At 47.9% G+C, this 18,608-nt stretch overlaps 2 protein-coding genes across 6 annotated transcripts in view; one reads left to right on the top strand and one right to left on the bottom strand.

Annotated features, from left to right (window-relative positions):
* LOC144770793 (uncharacterized) overlaps window positions 1-18,608 on the top strand; it is a 315,531-nt gene that overhangs the window by 148,261 nt on the left and 148,662 nt on the right. The gene's annotated exons all lie outside the window — the stretch shown is intronic.
* LOC144770792 (phospholipase A2 inhibitor 25 kDa subunit-like) overlaps window positions 1-18,608 on the bottom strand; it is a 248,743-nt gene that overhangs the window by 180,969 nt on the left and 49,166 nt on the right. The gene's annotated exons all lie outside the window — the stretch shown is intronic.

Raw genomic sequence — 18,608 nt, 5'->3', positions numbered from 1 at the left:
CCACTCATCAGAAAAATTACCTCAACACTCCTCTACAAAAAGGAAGCAAAATCATTTCTGATGAGCAAACTCCTACTTTAGAATACACACAAATTCTAAGCCAGCTTGAAACAATATATTGAAGATAATACTTTTTCAAACTCGATTTGACTCCCTATCGCCGAGCTGTTCTCTAATAATAATAATAATACCGAAACTTATAAAGCGCGAGCGGCCACCTCCGGAGGAAGTGTCCCGGCGCTAGGTGAGCAGTGAGAGCCAACGTAATAGGAATAATGATTATTGCGTAAAAAGCCAAGTTTTCAGCAGTCTCCTAAAACTGGATTCTGAGTATGCCTGTTGTATTCCAGGCGGCAGAGTGTTCCAGAGAAGTGCCGTGCTTGCGGAGAAAGTCCTCCCGCCCAAACGAGCCCTTCTGACTCGGGGGACGCAAAGTTGAACCAGGCGGTTGGAACGGAGGAGTCTGGCCTGAGAGTATCTAGGCAATCGCATTTTTAGATAGTTCGGGCATGTTCCGTGTAAGGCTCTAAAGGCCAGAGTAAGAGGCTTGAATTTTATACGGCTGGCCACTGGCAGCCAGTGTAGCATGCGCAGATGTGGTGCTTAAAAGGAACACGCCGTAATAGTCTTGCAGCCGAGTTTTGAACGGTCTGCAGCCGTTGTAGCAGAAATTTCGGGAGGCCTAAATAGAGGCCGTTGGCATAATCAAGCCTAGAGGTGACCATGGCATGGATAACCGTTTTTCGGCATCCCTCCGGAAGCAGTCAAAGAAAACTCCGTAAGTTCCTAAGTTTACTTAGGCAGCCTCCAACGACCTGATGTATGTGGGGGCAAAAGATAAACCATCGTCCCACATAACCCCCAGATTTTTGGCCTTAGTGCTGGGGGGTGGTGCTGGACCCATCTCAGCAGGCCACCAGAGCTCGGCGGGGGGCGGGCGCCCTTCCCAAAAAAGATGACTTCCGTTTTTCCCGCATTTAATTTCAGTTTATTAGTATTCATCCAGCACGCCACATCTCGAAGGCAGCCCTTGAAATTAGCAAAGGCTGCCTCCGATACCTCGGAGTACAGGAAAACCAATTGGGTGTCATCAGCGTAAGAAATTGCAGTGACTCCCCAATTGGCAATCAGCGTGAACAGCGGGGCCAGATAGATATTAAAAAGCATCGGGCTAAGAGCCGACCCCTGTGGGACCCCGCAGTTCAGTCTCCTGGATTTAGAGGAAAAGGCGCCTAAAGCCACATTCTGCGATCTATCGGACAGATACGACTGCAGCCAACCGAGTGCCCGAGCCTGAAGGCCGATCTCCGCCAGACGTTGTAATAGCCTGTCGTGCTCAACCGTATTAAAGGCGGCCGACAGATCCAGGAGCACCAGCATTGCCGATGCTCCTGAATCCAACGACCACCTGACTGACTCGGCCACCTCGATCAGGGCAGTCTCGGTACTAAAACCGGGTCTGAAACCTGATTGAGTTTCATTGTGAATATTGTTATCTTCCATGAATTTGTTTAATTGCAGCTGAATTAATTTTTCTAGCATTTTGCCCGGAGCCGCCAGTAGTGAGATGGGGCGAAGATTGTTTAGGTCCTCAGGAACACCGTTCGGCTTTTTTTTCAATGGGAGGATAGTGGCATGTTTCCAGCTCTCCGGGAACACTCCTGTGGAAATGGACGTATTCCATATGTGTTGGAGAGTGGGCGCAATAAATTCCGCCATCAGACTCCAAAGCATTGGTGGGCATGGATCATCAGGAGATCCAGATTTGCATCTATTTATTTCCTGTATCGCCGCATCAAGCGTGACAGGATGGAATTGGCATAGGGGCATTGGGGGAGCCCTAGTCTCCACAAGGTCTGAGTTTACAGTGCGTCCTGCTGGGGTAAAAGTGTCAAACACTTTCTTGATCTTATTCTCGAAGTATTCTGAGATGTTGTCGCAGAGTATGTCTGACGGGGTAACCTCCCGCTCTATGCATCTTGGTTTAAAGAAGGACTGCACTATCTTGAACACTTCTTTGCTAGAATGCTCTGCTTGTTGAATGGAGGTGGTGATGAAAAGTTTCCTGCCTTTTTTTATAGATTCATGAAATTCGCGAATGGCGGCTTTATAGCGGGCCCTCGCCTGATCACAGTAATTCACCCTCCAAAGCCGCTCTAATTTCTTGCAGGCTGACTTCTCCGCCCTGAGCTCCATTGAGAACCATGGAGCTGAGGGAGATCCCCTCCGGGACATTGTCCGTTTAGCAGGGGCAATAGATGACACCATGTCGCCTATCCATTGAGACATAGCCGCTGCATCCTTATTTGCGTCGGGGAATGTGCTGGGAGAGTAGGGGCCAGGACGGGGCCCATAATTTTAGGGGTCAGTTTTTTCCATTATCTCTGCAGAAAGGAGCGCCTCCCAGTCTCTGGCACTCCCCCTGGAAGCCTGACCAAAAACGGGATCAGTGCGTGATCCGACCAGAGCAGCTGTTGTGGTGAACCCACCGACAGATCCCTGATATTTGAAAATATCAGATCAAGCATATGACCTGCTTTATGCGTGGGACCTGTGCTGGACAAAGTCAGGTTAGCGGCGTTAAGTGTAGAAATAAGCAGCTCCGCCAGCGGACAAGCCGCAATCTCAGCATGAACATTAAAATCCCCCACCACTATGAAGTGAGAGTGGAGGATGGAACTTTGGACGATGGCGTCTATAAGCGCGGTAGAGCTCACCTCTGTGCAGTCCGGGGGGGTGGTAGATGACCAGTCCGGCCAGTGACTGCCGTGGATTGATTTGTAGGCAAAAATGCAAGCCTTCCACCCCTGCGATCGTAGTTGGTATGGAGGACGTGAGCGTGTAACGGTCTCTAAAAACTGAGGGCCACCCCCTGCCTCTTCTGCCATCCACCCGGTTAGAAAAGCTTATTTTGAAACCAAGTGGCACCGCTAGGGCAATAGCGGACATAGTGTGGTCGTTCAGCCATGTTTCCATCAAAAACAGCGCATCCCACTCACCGTCCACTAGCAATAGCCAGATGTCATCGGCATGCTTAGCCAAGGACCTGCAGTTTAAAAGGCCCGCTTTCATGCTGCAGCCGCATAAGTCTGGCTGGGCGAGAGGCTTGTGAGGAGAACACGGTCTGGGGGGAGAAGGCCAGCACAGTGAAATACCACATACCGAGCAGGCCTGTGGGCTTAGGTCATCAGCTGGATCAAGTGTACATACTTTGCAGGGCTGATCTGGTTCCAGCGCCAGTAGCTCCTCTCTAGGCCGGACAATCCTGCTTGCGCCTGGCCCCGAACTAGCAGCATGACAGGCCCTGGCCGTGTTTCGGTCACGGACGGGCGCAGACGGGCGCAGACGGACTTGCCTTCGGCGCGCCATCGGCGCGCCCGCTGCGCACGTCTGCTGCACGGCCGTGGGCACATTTCCCTTTATAGAAGCACCCCCGGAAGTGAATCTGCAAGGGGGAGGAGTCGCGTCCCTCTGTTCAAGCGGCACAGATAGCCGTGACGGAATGGGGACCGACCGGGGAAGTGCAGAGAGACAAAGTGCAAAAATACAATGTGCAAAGTTCTGCCAGCAATTCACCCACTCAGTTTTTAAAAATAAGATTTGTTGTTAAAATTTCATGAAAGTTGTACAAAGTGATTAAAAACGAAAGGTGGTTCTTAAATCAGCCACACAATCGCCTAATGCCTCCAAAAAACATGACTCGCCACCAGTGCCTAACTCACGCTGCTCACACCAGCGAGGCTGTTTGAAACTGGCGCCTTTGTAGTTTGCGAGGGGGAGGAGTCGCATCCCTCTGTTCAAGCAGCACAGATAGCCGTGACGGAACGGGGACCGACCGGGGAAGTGCAGAGAGGCAAAGTGCAAAAATACAATGTGCAAAGTTCTGCCAGCAATTCACCCACACCCACTACTCTGCCTGTATTCCCGAAACTTTACTATGTCCTTGTTGTTACTTATTTGCTTTGTTGTTTATCTATGTTGTTGGTAACAAATGTGCTCTAATTTCCCTGCTCACTTTGTAAAGCGCTCTGTTACCCTACCTTGGGTCAGGGTCGCGCTATAAAAAACGTATAAAATAAATAAATAATTGTTTTCATCAAGATCAAAAGGAGAAAGAACCATCTCAGTCATCTTGCCTGGCAATTCAAGTTCCAGAAATACCTGAAGAGTACCGTGATTTGAAATCAGTTTTCAGTGGAAGAAAAGCACAGAAACGTCCTCCTCATCGTGAATACAACTGCAAGATCGAGTTGGAACTGGGAACGTCTCTACCATGTAGTCGTATTTACGCCTTAGCGGAGTCAGAGAATAAGCATCTGAAGGAATACTTGGATCAAAATCTAGCTAGTGGGTTTATTTGACAATCACAGTCACCAGTTTCCTCTCCTCTTTTTTTTATTCCGAAGAAGGATGGGAGTCGAGGACTTTGTATTGACTATCGAGCGTTAAACTTAGTCACTAAGAAAAATCGATACCGAATTCCACTTATTTCGGAACTTCTGGATCAAGTCAAAGATGCTCATATTTATTTCAAATATGATTTGAGAGGGGCCTACCATCTGGTTCGTATGGCTGAAGGAGATGAGTGGAAGATGGCTTTTAGGACTAGGTTTGGTCTATTTGAATACCAAGTCATGCCCTTTGGCTTGTGTGACACCCTGGCTGCCTTTCAGCATTTTGTGAACGATATTCTTCGAGAGTTCCTGGATCGTTTTGCAGTCGTTTATATTGACAACATTCTTATTTTTTCTTAGAGCCATCAGACTCCAAAGCATTGGTGGGCATGGATCATCAGGAGATCCAGATTTGCATTTATTTATTTCCTGTATCGCCGCATCAAGCATGACAGGATGGAATTGGCATAGGGGCATTGGGGGAGCCCTAGTCTCCACAAGGTCTGACTTTACAGTGCGTCCTGCTGGGGTAAAAGTGTCAAACACTTTCTTGATCTTATTCTCGAAGTATTCTGAGATGTTGTCGCAGAGTATGTCTGACGGGGTAACCTCCCGCTCTATGCATCTTGGTTTAAAGTAGGACTGCACTATCTTGAACACTTCTTTGCCAGAATGTTCTGCTTGTTGAATGGAGGTGGTGATAAAAAGTTTCCTGCCTTTTTTTATAGTTTTATGAAATTTGCGAATGGCGGCTTTATAGCGGGCCCTCGCCTGATCACAGTAATTCACCCTCCAAAGCCGCTCTAATTTCTTGCAGGCTGACTTCCCCGCCCTGAGCTCCATTGAGAACCATGGAGCTGAGGGAGATCCCCTCCAGGACATTGTCCGTTTAGCAGGGGCAATAGATGACACCATGTCGCCTATCCATTGAGACATAGCCGCTGCATCCTTATTTGCGTCGGGGGAAAGTGCTGGGAGAGTAGGGGCCAGGACGGGGCCCATAATTTTAGGGGTCAGTTTTTTCCATTGTCTCTGCAGAAAGGAGCGCCTCCCAGTCTCTGGCACTCCCCCTGGAAGCCTGACCAAAAACGGGATCAGTGCGTGATCCGACCAGAGCAGCTGTTGTGGTGAACCCACCGACAGATCCCTGATATTTGAAAATATCAGATCAAGCATATGACCTGCTTTATGCGTGGGACCTGTGCTGGACAAAGTCAGGTTAGCGGCGTTAAGTGTAGAAATAAGCAGCTCCGCCAGCGGACAAGCCGCAATCTCGGCATGAACATTAAAATCCCCCACCACTATGAAGTGAGAGTGGAGGATGGAACTTTGGACGATGGCGTCTATAAGCGCGGTAGAGCTCACCTCTGTGCAGTCCGGGGGGGCGGTAGATGACCAGTCCGGCCAGTGACTGCCGTGGATTGATTTGTAGGCAAAAATGAAAGCCTTCCACCCCTGCGATCGTAGTTGGTATGGAGGACGTGAGCGTGTAACGGTCTCTAAAAATTGAGGGCCACCCCCTGCCTCTTCTGCCATCCACCCGGTTAGAAAAGCTCATTTTGAAACCAAGTGGCACCGCTAGGGCAATAGTGGACATAGTGTGGTCGTTCAGCCATGTTTCCGTCAGAAACAGCGCATCCCACTCACCGCCACTAGCAATAGCCAGATGTCATCGGCATGCTTAGCCAAGGACCTGCAGTTTAAAAGGCCCGCTTTCATGCTGAAGCCGCATAAGTCTGGCTGGGCGAGAGGCTTGTGAGGAGAACACGGTCTGGGGGGAGAAGGCCAGCACAGTGAAATACGACATACCGAGCAGGCCTGTGGGCTTAGGTCATCAGCTGGATCAAGTGTACATACTTTGCAGGGCTGATCTGGTTCCAGCGCCAGTAGCTCCTCTCTACGCCGGACAATCCTGCTTGCGCCTGGCCCCGAACTAGCAGCATGACAGGCCCTGACCGTGTTTCGGTCACGGACGGGCGCAGACGGGCTTGCCTTCGGCTCGCCATCGGCGCGCCCGCTGCGCACGTCTGCTGCGCGGCCGTGGGCACATTTCCCTTTATAGAAGCACCCCCGGAAGTGAATCTGCAAGGGGGAGGAGTCACGTCCCTCTGTTCAAGCGGCACAGATAGCCGTGACGGAATGGGGACCGACCGGGGAAGTGCAGAGAGGCAAAGTGCAAAAATACAATGTGCAAAGTTCTGCCAGCAATTCACCCACACAGTTTTAAAAAATCAGATTTGTTGTTAAAATTTCACGAAAGTTGTACAAAGTGATTAAAAACGAAAGGTGGTTCTTAAATCAGCCACACAATCACCTAATGCCTCCAAAAAACATCACTCGCCACCAGCGCCTAACTCATGCTGCTCACACCAGCGAGGCTGTTTGAAACTGGCGCCTTTGTAGTCTGCGAGGGGGAGGAGTCGCATCCCTCTGTTCAAGCAGCACAGATAGCCGTGATGGAACGGGGACCGACCGGGGAAGTGCAGAGAGGCAAAGTGCAAAAATACAATGTGCAAAGTTCTGCCAGCAATTCACCCACACCCACTACTCTGCCTGTATTCCCGAAACTTTACTATGTCCTTGTTGTTACTTATTTGCTTTGTTGTTTATCTATGTTGTTGGTAACAAATGTGCTCTAATTTCCCTGCTCACTTTGTAAAGCGCTCTGTTACCCTACCTTGGGTCAGGGTCGCGCTATAAAAAAACGTATAAAATAAATAAATAATTGTTTTCATCAAGATCAAAAGGAGAAAGAACCATCTCAGTCATCTTGCCTGGCAATTCAAGTTCCAGAAATACCTGAAGAGTACCGTGATTTGAAATCAGTTTTCAGTGGAAAAAAAGCTCAGAAACGTCCTCCTCATCGTGAATACAACTGCAAGATCGAGTTGGAACTGGGAACGTCTCTACCATGTAGTCATATTTACGCCTTAGCGGAGTCAGAGAATAAGCATCTGAAGGAATACTTGGATCAAAATCTAGCTAGTGGGTTTATTTGACAATCACAGTCACCAGTTTCCTCTCCTCTTTTTTTTATCCCGAAGAAGGATGGGAGTCGAGGACTTTGTATTGACTATCGAGCGTTAAACTTAGTCACTAAGAAAAATCGATACCGAATTCCACTTATTTCGGAACTTCTGGATCAAGTCAAAGATGCTCATATTTATTTCAAATATGATTTGAGAGGGGCCTACCATCTGGTTCGTATGGCTGAAGGAGATGAGTGGAAGATGGCTTTTAGGACTAGGTTTGGTCTATTTGAATACCAAGTCATGCCCTTTGGCTTGTGTGACACCCTGGCTGCCTTTCAGCATTTTGTGAACGATATTCTTCGAGAGTTCCTGGATCGTTTTGCAGTCGTTTATATTGACAACATTCTTATTTTTTCTTAGAGCTTGGAAGAACATGTTCCTCATGCACGATTGATTCTGGAACGCTTACTGGAAAATCAGCTGTTTGTTAAGTTAGAGAAATGTGTTTTTCATTCCACCGTGTTAAGTTTTTGGGTTTTATACTTTCCCAGGAAGGAGACTCCATGGATGACACAACGCTGAAGGCAATTAAAGATTAAAGATTGGCCGTTGTAGCAGAAATTTCGGGAGGCCTAAATAGAGGCCGTTGGCATAATCAAGCCTAGAGGTGACCATGGCATGGATAACCGTTTTTCGGCATCCCTCCGGAAGCAGTCAAAGAAAACTCCGTAAGTTCCTAAGTTTACTTAGGCAGCCTCCAACGACCTGCTGTATGTGGGGGCAAAAGATAAACCATCGTCCCACATAACCCCCAGATTTTTGGCCTTAGTGCTGGGGGGTGGTGCTGGACCCATCTCAGCAGGCCACCAGAGCTAGGCGGGGGGCGGGCGCCCTTCCCAAAAAAGATGACCTCCGTTTTTCCCGCATTTAATTTCAGTTTATTAGTATTCATCCAGCACGCCACATCTCGAAGGCAGCCCTTGAAATTAGCAAAGGCTGCCTCCGATACCTCGGGGTACGGGAAAACCAATTGGGTGTCATCAGCGTAAGAAATTGCAGTGACTCCCCAATTGGCAATCAGCGTGAACAGCGGGACCAGATAGATATTAAAAAGCATCGGGCTAAGATCCGACCCCTGTGGGACCCCGCAGTTCAGTCTCCTGGATTTAGAGGAAAAGGCGCCTAAAGCCACATTCTGCGATCTATCGAACAGATACGACTGCAGCCAACCGAGTGCCCGAGCCTGAAGGCCGATCTCCGCCAGACGTTGTAATAGCCTGTCGTGCTCAACCATATTAAAGGCGGCCGACAGATCCAGGAGCACCAGCATTGCCGATGCTCCTGAATCCAACGACCACCTGACTGACTCAGCCACCTCGATCAGGGCAGTCTCGGTACTAAAACCGGGTCTGAAACCTGATTGAGTTTCATGGTGAATATTGTTATCTTCCATGAATTTGTTTAATTGCAGCTGAATTAATTTTTCTAGCATTTTGCCCGGAGCCGCCAGTAGTGAGATGGGGCGAAGTTTGTTTAGGTCCTCAGGAGCACCGTTCTGCTTTTTTTTCAATGGGAGGATGGTGGCATGTTTCCAGCTCTCTGGGAACACTCCTGTGGAAATGGACGTATTCCATATGTGTTGGAGAGTGGGCGCAATAAATTCCGCCATCAGACTCCAAAGCATTGATGGGCATGGATCATCAGGAGATCCAGATTTGCATCTATTTATTTCCTGTATCGCCGCTTCAAGCGTGACAGGATGGAATTGGCATAAGGGCATTGGGGGAGCCCTAGTCTCCACAAGGTCTGACTTTACAGTGCGTCCTGCTGGGGTAAAAGTGTCAAACACTTTCTTGATCTTATTCTCGAAGTATTCTGAGATGTTGTCGCAGAGTATGTCTGACGGGGTAACCTCCCGCTCTATGCATCTTGGTTTAAAGAAGGACTACACTATCTTGAACACTTCTTTGCTAGAATGTTCTGCTTGTTGAATGGAGGTGGTGATAAAAAGTTTCCTGCCTTTTTTTATAGATTTATGAAATTCGCGAATGGCGGCTTTATAGCGGGCCCTCGCCTGATCACAGTAATTCACCCTCCAAAGCCGCTCTAATTTCTTGCAGGCTGACTTCTCCGCCCTGAGCTCCATTGAGAACCATGGAGCTGAGGGAGATCCCCTCCGGGACATTGTCCGTTTAGCAGGGGCAATAGATGACACCATGTCGCCTATCCATTGAGACATAGCCGCTGCATCCTTATTTGCGTCGGGGGAAAGTGCTGGGAGAGTAGGGGCCAGGACGGGGCCCATAATTTCAGGGGTCAGTTTTTTCCATTGTCTCTGCAGAAAGGAGCGCCTCCCAGTCTCTGGCACTCCCCCTGGAAGCCTGACCAAAAACGGGATCAGTGCGTGATCCGACCAGAGCAGCTGTTGTGGTGAACCCACGGACAGATCCCTGATATTTGAAAATATCAGATCAAGCATATGACCTGCTTTATGCGTGGGACCTGTGCTGGACAAAGTCAGGTTAGCGGCGTTAAGTGTAGAAATAAGCAGCTCCGCCAGCGGACAAGCCGCAATCTCGGCATGAACATTAAAATCCCCCACCACTATGAAGTGAGAGTGGAGGATGGAACTTTGGACGATGGCGTCTATAAGCGCGGTAGAGCTCACCTCTGTGCAGTCCGGGGGGGCGGTAGATGACCAGTCCGGCCAGTGACTGCCGTGGATTGATTTGTAGGCAAAAATGCAAGCCTTCCACCCCTGCGATCGTAGTTGGTTTGGAGGACGTGAGCGTGTAACGGTCTCTAAAAACTGAGGGCCACCCCCTGCCTCTTCTGCCATCCACCCGGTTAGAAAAGCTCATTTTGAAACCAAGTGGCACCGCTAGGGCAATAGTGGACATAGTGTAGTCGTTCAGCCATGTTTCCGTCAGAAACAGCGCATCCCACTCACCGCCACTAGCAATAGCCAGATGTCATCGGCATGCTTAGCCAAGGACCTGCAGTTTGAAAGGCCCGCTTTCATGCTGAAGCCGCATAAGTCTGGCTGGGCGAGAGGCTTGTGAGGAGAACACGGTCTGGGGGGAGAAGGCCAGCACAGTGAAATACCACATACCGAGCAGGCCTGTGGGCTTAGGTCATCAGCTGGATCAAGTGTACATACTTTGCAGGGCTGATCTGGTTCCAGCGCCAGTAGCTCCTCTCTACGCCAGACAATCCTGCTTGCGCCTGGCCCCGAACTAGCAGCATGACAGGCCCTGGCCGTGTTTCGGTCACAGACGGGCGCAGACGGGCTTGCCTTCGGCGCGCCATCGGCGCGCCCGCTGCGCACGTCTGCTGCGCGGCCGTGGTCACATTTCCCTTTATAGAAGCACCCCCGGAAGTGAATCTGCAAGGGGGAGGAGTCGCGTCCCTCTGTTCAAGCGGCACAGATAGCCGTGACGGAATGGGGACCGACCGGGTAAGTGCAGATAGGCAAAGTGCAAAAATACAATGTGCAAAGTTCTGCCAGCAATTCACCCACACAGTTTTTAAAAATCAGATTTGTTGTTAAAATTTCACGAAAGTTGTACAAAGTGATTAAAAACGAAAGGTGGTTCTTAAATCAGCCACACAATCGCCTAATGCCTCCAAAAAACATCACTCGCCACCAGCGCCTAACTCACGCTGCTCACACCAGCGAGGCTGTTTGAAACTGGCGCCTTTGTAGTCTGCGAGGGGGAGGAGTCGCATCCCTCTGTTCAAGCAGCACAGATAGTCGTGATGGAACGGGGACCGACCGGGGAAGTGCAGAGAGGCAAAGTGCAAAAATACAATGTGCAAAGTTCTGCCAGCAATTCACCCACACCCACTACTCTGCCTGTATTCCCGAAACTTTACTATGTCCTTGTTGTTACTTATTTGCTTTGTTGTTTATCTATGTTGTTGGTAACAAATGTGCTCTAATTTCCCTGCTCACTTTGTAAAGCGCTCTGTTACCCTACCTTGGGTCAGGGTCGCGCTATAAAAAACGTATAAAATAAATAAATAATTGTTTTCATCAAGATCAAAAGGAGAAAGAACCATCTCAGTCATCTTGCCTGGCAATTCAAGTTCCAGAAATACCTGAAGAGTACCGTGATTTGAAATCAGTTTTCAGTGGAAAAAAAGCTCAGAAACGTCCTCCTCATCGTGAATACAACTGCAAGATCGAGTTGGAACTGGGAACGTCTCTACCATGTAGTCGTATTTACGCCTTAGCGGAGTCAGAGAATAAGCATCTGAAGGAATACTTGGATCAAAATCTAGCTAGTGGGTTTATTTGACAATCACAGTCACCAGTTTCCTCTCCTCTTTTTTTTATTCCGAAGAAGGATGGGAGTCGAGGACTTTGTATTGACTCTCGAGCGTTAAACTTAGTCACTAAGAAAAATCGATACCGAATTCCACTTATTTCGGAACTTCTGGATCAAGTCAAAGATGCTCATATTTATTTCAAATATGATTTGAGAGGGGCCTACCATCTGGTTTGTATGGCTGAAGGAGATGAGTGGAAGATGGCTTTTAGGACTAGGTTTGGTCTATTTGAATATCAAGTCATGCCCTTTGGCTTGTGTGACACCCTGGCTGCCTTTCAGCATTTTGTGAACGATATTCTTCGAGAGTTCCTGGATCGTTTTGCAGTCGTTTATATTGACAACATTCTTATTTTTTCTTAGAGCTTGGAAGAACATGTTCGTCATGCACGATTGATTCTGGAACGCTTACTGGAAAATCAGCTGTTTGTTAAGTTAGAGAAATGTGTTTTTCATTCCACCGTGTTGAGTTTTGGGTTTTATACTTTCCCAGGAAGGAGACTACATGGATGACACAACGCTGAAGGCAATTAAAGATTAAAGATTGGCCGTTGTAGCAGAAATTTCGGGAGGCCTAAATAGAGGCCGTTGGCATAATCAAGCCTAGAGGTGACCATGGCATGGATAACCGTTTTTCGGCATCCCTCCGGAAGCAGTCAAAGAAAACTCCGTAAGTTCCTAAGTTTACTTAGGCAGCCTCCAACGACCTGCTGTATGTGGGGGCAAAAGATAAACCATCGTCCCACATAACCCCCAGATTTTTGGCCTTAGTGCTGGGGGGTGGTGCTGGACCCATCTCAGCAGGCCACCAGAGCTAGGCGGGGGGTGGGCGCCCTTCCCAAAAAAGATGACCTCCGTTTTTCCCGCATTTAATTTCAGTTTATTAGTATTCATCCAGCATGCCACATCTCGAAGGCAGCCCTTGAAATTAGCAAAGGCTGCCTCCGATACCTCGGGGTACGGGAAAACCAATTGGGTGTCATCAGCGTAAGAAATTGCAGTGACTCCCCAATTGGCAATCAGCGTGAACAGCGGGACCAGATAGATATTAAAAAGCATCGGGCTAAGATCCGACCCCTGTGGGACCCCGCAGTTCAGTCTCCTGGATTTAGAGGAAAAGGCGCCTAAAGCCACATTCTGAGATCTATCGAACAGATACGACTGCAGCCAACCGAGTGCCCGAGCCTGAAGGCCGATCTCCGCCAGACGTTGTAATAGCCTGTCGTGCTCAACCGTATTAAAGGCGGCCGACAGATCCAGGAGCACCAGCATTGCCGATGCTCCTGAATCCAACGACCACCTGACTGACTCAGCCACCTCGATCAGGGCAGTCTCGGTACTAAAACCGGGTCTGAAACCTGATTGAGTTTCATGGTGAATATTGTTATCTTCCATGAATTTGTTTAATTATAGCTGAATTAATTTTTCTAGCATTTTGCCCGGAGCCGCCAGTAGTGAGATGGGGCGAAGTTTGTTTAGGTCCTCAGGAGCACCGTTCTGCTTTTTTTTCAATGGGAGGATGGTGGCATGTTTCCAGCTCTCTGGGAACACTCCTGTGGAAATGGACGTATTCCATATGTGTTGGAGAGTGGGCGCAATAAATTCCGCCATCAGACTCCAAAGCATTGATGGGCATGGATCATCAGGAGATCCAGATTTGCATCTATTTATTTCCTGTATCGCCGCTTCAAGCGTGACAGGATGGAATTGGCATAAGGGCATTGGGGGAGCCCTAGTCTCCACAAGGTCTGACTTTACAGTGCGTCCTGCTGGGGTAAAAGTGTCAAACACTTTCTTGATCTTATTCTCGAAGTATTCTGAGATGTTGTCGCAGAGTATGTCTGACGGGGTAACCTCCCGCTCTATGCATCTTGGTTTAAAGAAGGACTGCACTATCTTGAACACTTCTTTGCTAGAATGTTCTGCTTGTTGAATGGAGGTGGTGATAAAAAGTTTCCTGCCTTTTTTTATAGATTCATGAAATTCGCGAATGGCGGCTTTATAGCGGGCCCTCGCCTGATCACAGTAATTCACCCTCCAAAGCCGCTCTAATTTCTTGCAGGCTGACTTCTCCGCCCTGAGCTCCATTGAGAACCATGGAGCTGAGGGAGATCCCCTCCGGGACATTGTCCGTTTAGCAGGGGCAATAGATGACACCATGTCGCCTATCCATTGAGACATAGCCGCTGCATCCTTATTTGCGTCGGGGGAAAGTGCTGGGAGAGTAGGGGCCAGGACGGGGCCCATAATTTCAGGGGTCAGTTTTTTCCATTGTCTCTGCAGAAAGGAGAGCCTCCCAGTCTCTGGCACTCCCCCTGGAAGCCTGACCAAAAACGGGATCAGTGCGTGATCCGACCAGAGCAGCTGTTGTGGTGAACCCACCGACAGATCCCTGATATTTGAAAATATCAGATCAAGCATATGACCTGCTTTATGCGTGGGACCTGTGCTGGACAAAGTCAGGTTAGCGGCGTTAAGTGTAGAAATAAGCAGCTCCGCCAGCGGACAAGCCGCAATCTCGGCATGAACATTAAAATCCCCCACCACTATGAAGTGAGAGTGGAGGATGGAACTTTGGACGATGGCGTCTATAAGCGCGGTAGAGCTCACCTCTGTGCAGTCCGGGGGGGCGGTAGATGACCAGTCCGGCCAGTGACTGCCGTGGATTGATTTGTAGGCAAAAATGCAAGCCTTCCACCCCTGCGATCGTAGTTGGTTTGGAGGACGTGAGCGTGTAACGGTCTCTAAAAACTGAGGGCCACCCCCTGCCTCTTCTGCCATCCACCCGGTTAGAAAAGCTCATTTTGAAACCAAGTGGCACCGCTAGGGCAATAGTGGACATAGTGTGGTCGTTCAGCCATGTTTCCGTCAGAAACAGCGCATCCCACTCACCGCCACTAGCAATAGCCAGATGTCATCGGCATGCTTAGCCAAGGACCTGCAGTTTGAAAGGCCCGCTTTCATGCTGAAGCCGCATAAGTCTGGCTGGGCGAGAGGCTTGTGAGGAGAACACGGTCTGGGGGGAGAAGGCCAGCACAGTGAAATACCACATACCGAGCAGGCCTGTGGGCTTAGGTCATCAGCTGGATCAAGTGTACATACTTTGCAGGGCTGATCTGGTTCCAGCGCCAGTAGCTCCTCTCTACGCCAGACAATCCTGCTTGCGCCTGGCCCCAAACTAGCAGCATGACAGGCCCTGGCCGTGTTTCGGTCACAGACGGGCGCAGACGGGCTTGCCTTCGGCGCGCCATCGGCGCGCCCGCTGCGCACGTCTGCTGCGCTGCCGTGGTCACATTTCCCTTTATAGAAGCACCCCCGGAAGTGAATCTGCAAGGGGGAGGAGTCGCGTCCCTCTGTTCAAGCGGCACAGATAGCCGTGACGGAATGGGGACCGACCGGGGAAGTGCAGATAGGCAAAGTGCAAAAATACAATGTGCAAAGTTCTGCCAGCAATTCACCCACACAGTTTTTAAAAATCAGATTTGTTGTTAAAATTTCACGAAAGTTGTACAAAGTGATTAAAAACGAAAGGTGGTTCTTAAATCAGCCACACAATCGCCTAATGCCTCCAAAAAACATCACTCGCCACCAGCGCCTAACTCACGCTGCTCACACCAGCGAGGCTGTTTGAAACTGGCACCTTTGTAGTCTGCGAGGGGGAGGAGTCGCATCCCTCTGTTCAAGCAGCACAGATAGTCGTGATGGAACGGGGACCGACCGGGGAAGTGCAGAGAGGCAAAGTGCAAAAATACAATGTGCAAAGTTCTGCCAGCAATTCACCCACACCCACTACTCTGCCTGTATTCCCGAAACTTTACTATGTCCTTGTTGTTACTTATTTGCTTTGTTGTTTATCTATGTTGTTGGTAACAAATGTGCTCTAATTTCCCTGCTCACTTTGTAAAGCGCTCTGTTACCCTACCTTGGGTCAGGGTCGCGCTATAAAAAACGTATAAAATAAATAAATAATTGTTTTCATCAAGATCAAAAGGAGAAAGAACCATCTCAGTCATCTTGCCTGGCAATTCAAGTTCCAGAAATACCTGAAGAGTACCGTGATTTGAAATCAGTTTTCAGTGGAAAAAAAGCTCAGAAACGTCCTCCTCATCGTGAATACAACTGCAAGATCGAGTTGGAACTGGGAACGTCTCTACCATGTAGTCGTATTTACGCCTTAGCGGAGTCAGAGAATAAGCATCTGAAGGAATACTTGGATCAAAATCTAGCTAGTGGGTTTATTTGACAATCACAGTCACCAGTTTCCTCTCCTCTTTTTTTTTATTCCGAAGAAGGATGGGAGTCGAGGACTTTGTATTGACTCTCGAGCGTTAAACTTAGTCACTAAGAAAAATCGATACCGAATTCCACTTATTTCGGAACTTCTGGATCAAGTCAAAGATGCTCATATTTATTTCAAATATGATTTGAGAGGGGCCTACCATCTGGTTCGTATGGCTGAAGGAGATGAGTGGAAGATGGCTTTTAGGACTAGGTTTGGTCTATTTGAATACCAAGTCATGCCCTTTGGCTTGTGTGACACCCTGGCTGCCTTTCAGCATTTTGTGAACGATATTCTTCGAGAGTTCCTGGATCGTTTTGCAGTCGTTTATATTGACAACATTCTTATTTTTTCTTAGAGCTTGGAAGAACATGTTCGTCATGCACGATTGATTCTGGAACGCTTACTGGAAAATCAGCTGTTTGTTAAGTTAGAGAAATGTGTTTTTCATTCCACCGTGTTGAGTTTTTGGGTTTTATACTTTCCCAGGAATGAGTCTCCATGGATGACACAACGCTGAAGGCAATTAAAGATTAAAGATTGGCTGGCCCCAAAATCAGTCAAGGAAATACAAAGCTTCCTAGGTTTTTGCCAATTTTTTATCGGCGATTCATTCAACATTTTTCGGAAAAGGTGAGCCCCATCACGCATTTGCTCAAAAAGATTGAAAAATTTGCTTGGAGAAAAGAAACTGAGGAAGTCTTTCAATCTCTGAAGGAAACCTTCATTTCTGCTCCAATTTTGCAACCTCCAGATATGAATGAACCTTTTTTTGTGGAAGCAGATGTCTCAAATCTAGCCATTAGAGGAATCCTTTCCCAATGGCATAAGAAGACCGGTCAGCTTCATCCAGTTGCTTATCATTCTCACAAATTATCGGCTGCTGAAATCAATTATTCCATCGCTGACAAAGAATTATTAGCAGTTAAAGATGCGTTTCAAGAATGGCAGCATTATTTGCTTGGGGCGAGACATGTCATCACAGTTTTTACGGACCATCGTAATTTACAATTCCAAAAATCTGCCCGAACTCTTACGCCAAGACAACTTAGGTGGTCACTCTTTTTTGCAGATTATGATTTTGTGCTAACCTACAAGCAAGGATCAGCTAATGGAAAGGCTGATGCTCTTTCTCGTTTGAACGTTGGAGCAGAGAAGGAAGTTAAGATGAAAGATTGTATCATTCCTGAGGAAAAGATCGTGGCAACCACTGTGATGGATGAAGTGGAAAACAAGATACGAGAAGAATTCCAGAAAGAAGATTTTGTGAATTGGAAACTAGAAGGGCCGGGTCGTGAAGTAAAGGATGGGAAAGCATTCTTCCAAGGAAAACTCTTTGTTCCAGGAGAAGATCTGAGAAAAGAGGTCATTCATTTGTTTCATGATCATCAATTGGCAGGGCATAAGGGAGTAAGAAAGACTCTTGAACTCTTGAAGCGAACTTTTGATTGGCCTGGCATGGACACTCAGGTGAGGCAGTGTGTTGCCAATTGTGAACAATGTGTAAAAGGAAAAAGTGTTAGACAACCGCCACAGGGCCTCCTCATGCCATTACCTGTGGCCCCATATCCCTGGCATACATTGTCCATGGATTTCATTGTTGATCTTCCATCCAGTCAGGGAAATTCGGTAATTCGGGGAGTGGTAGACCAATTTTCCAAGATGAGTCATTTTATCCCTCTAAAGAATCTTCCCAATGTACCTCAATTGTCTACTCTGTTTATTCAGCAAATTGTAAAGTTACATGGGATACCAAAAGTAGTGATTTCAGACCAAGGCCCACAATTTGTGTCCTGTTTTTGGAAGTCGTTTCTAAAAGGATTAGGCGTTGACTCTTGTTTGTCCACCAGTTATCACCCTGAGACGGATGGACAAAAGGAGAGAATGAATCAGGACCTGGAGCAATACCTACGTTTATATTTAATGGATCAAGAGGGTGAATGGCCTTTCTTGCTCAGTACTGCTGAGGTTTCTTTAAACAACTCGGTTCACACTACTACTAATTATTCACCTTTCTATTTGAATTCTGGCATACATCCCAATAAAATAGTTGGAAGAGTAGATGTTGAGGTCCCAGCAGCTGGTGAGGGTATTCAGAATTAGCAAAAAGCTTATTGGCTCTTACCAAGGCCAAAGAAGCTTACAAGAAACAGGCTGACAAGCGTCGCGTAGACATTTCGGCTTTTGAACCTGGAGGATAGGTTTGGATTTTGACTTGTCATTTGCGATTGAGAGGAAATAGGAAATTTCAACCAAGATTTATAGGTCCTTACCAAGTTGTCAGGATGGTAAATCCAGTGAGTGTCAGAGTAGAGCTCCCAGGTAAACTAAAGATTCATCCCACTTTTCATGCCTCTTTGATTAAACAAAATCCTCCAAATCTTAGACAAGTTCAACCACCAGCTCCCTTTCAGGTTGAATCCGAGGAAGAATTTGAAGTTAAAAGAATCTTAGATTCTAAAAGAAAGGGTTGTAGATTATTTTATTTGGTGGATTGGAAGGGATTTGGTCCAGAAGAAAGATCCTGGGAACCTAGCTTCAATGTTCATGCACCGAGATTAGTGAAAGAGTACCACAGGACCCATCCACGGAAGCCTAGAGAGGGGGTTTTGGGGGGGGGACTGTCAGGACT

This window comes from Lissotriton helveticus, chromosome 7 (assembly GCF_964261635.1).
Source record: "Lissotriton helveticus chromosome 7, aLisHel1.1, whole genome shotgun sequence".
In the NCBI taxonomy this organism is placed as follows: domain Eukaryota; kingdom Metazoa; phylum Chordata; class Amphibia; order Caudata; family Salamandridae; genus Lissotriton; species Lissotriton helveticus.
The sequence above is the reverse complement of the archived record's forward strand: the minus strand, read 5'-3'. Positions and strand labels throughout refer to the sequence as shown.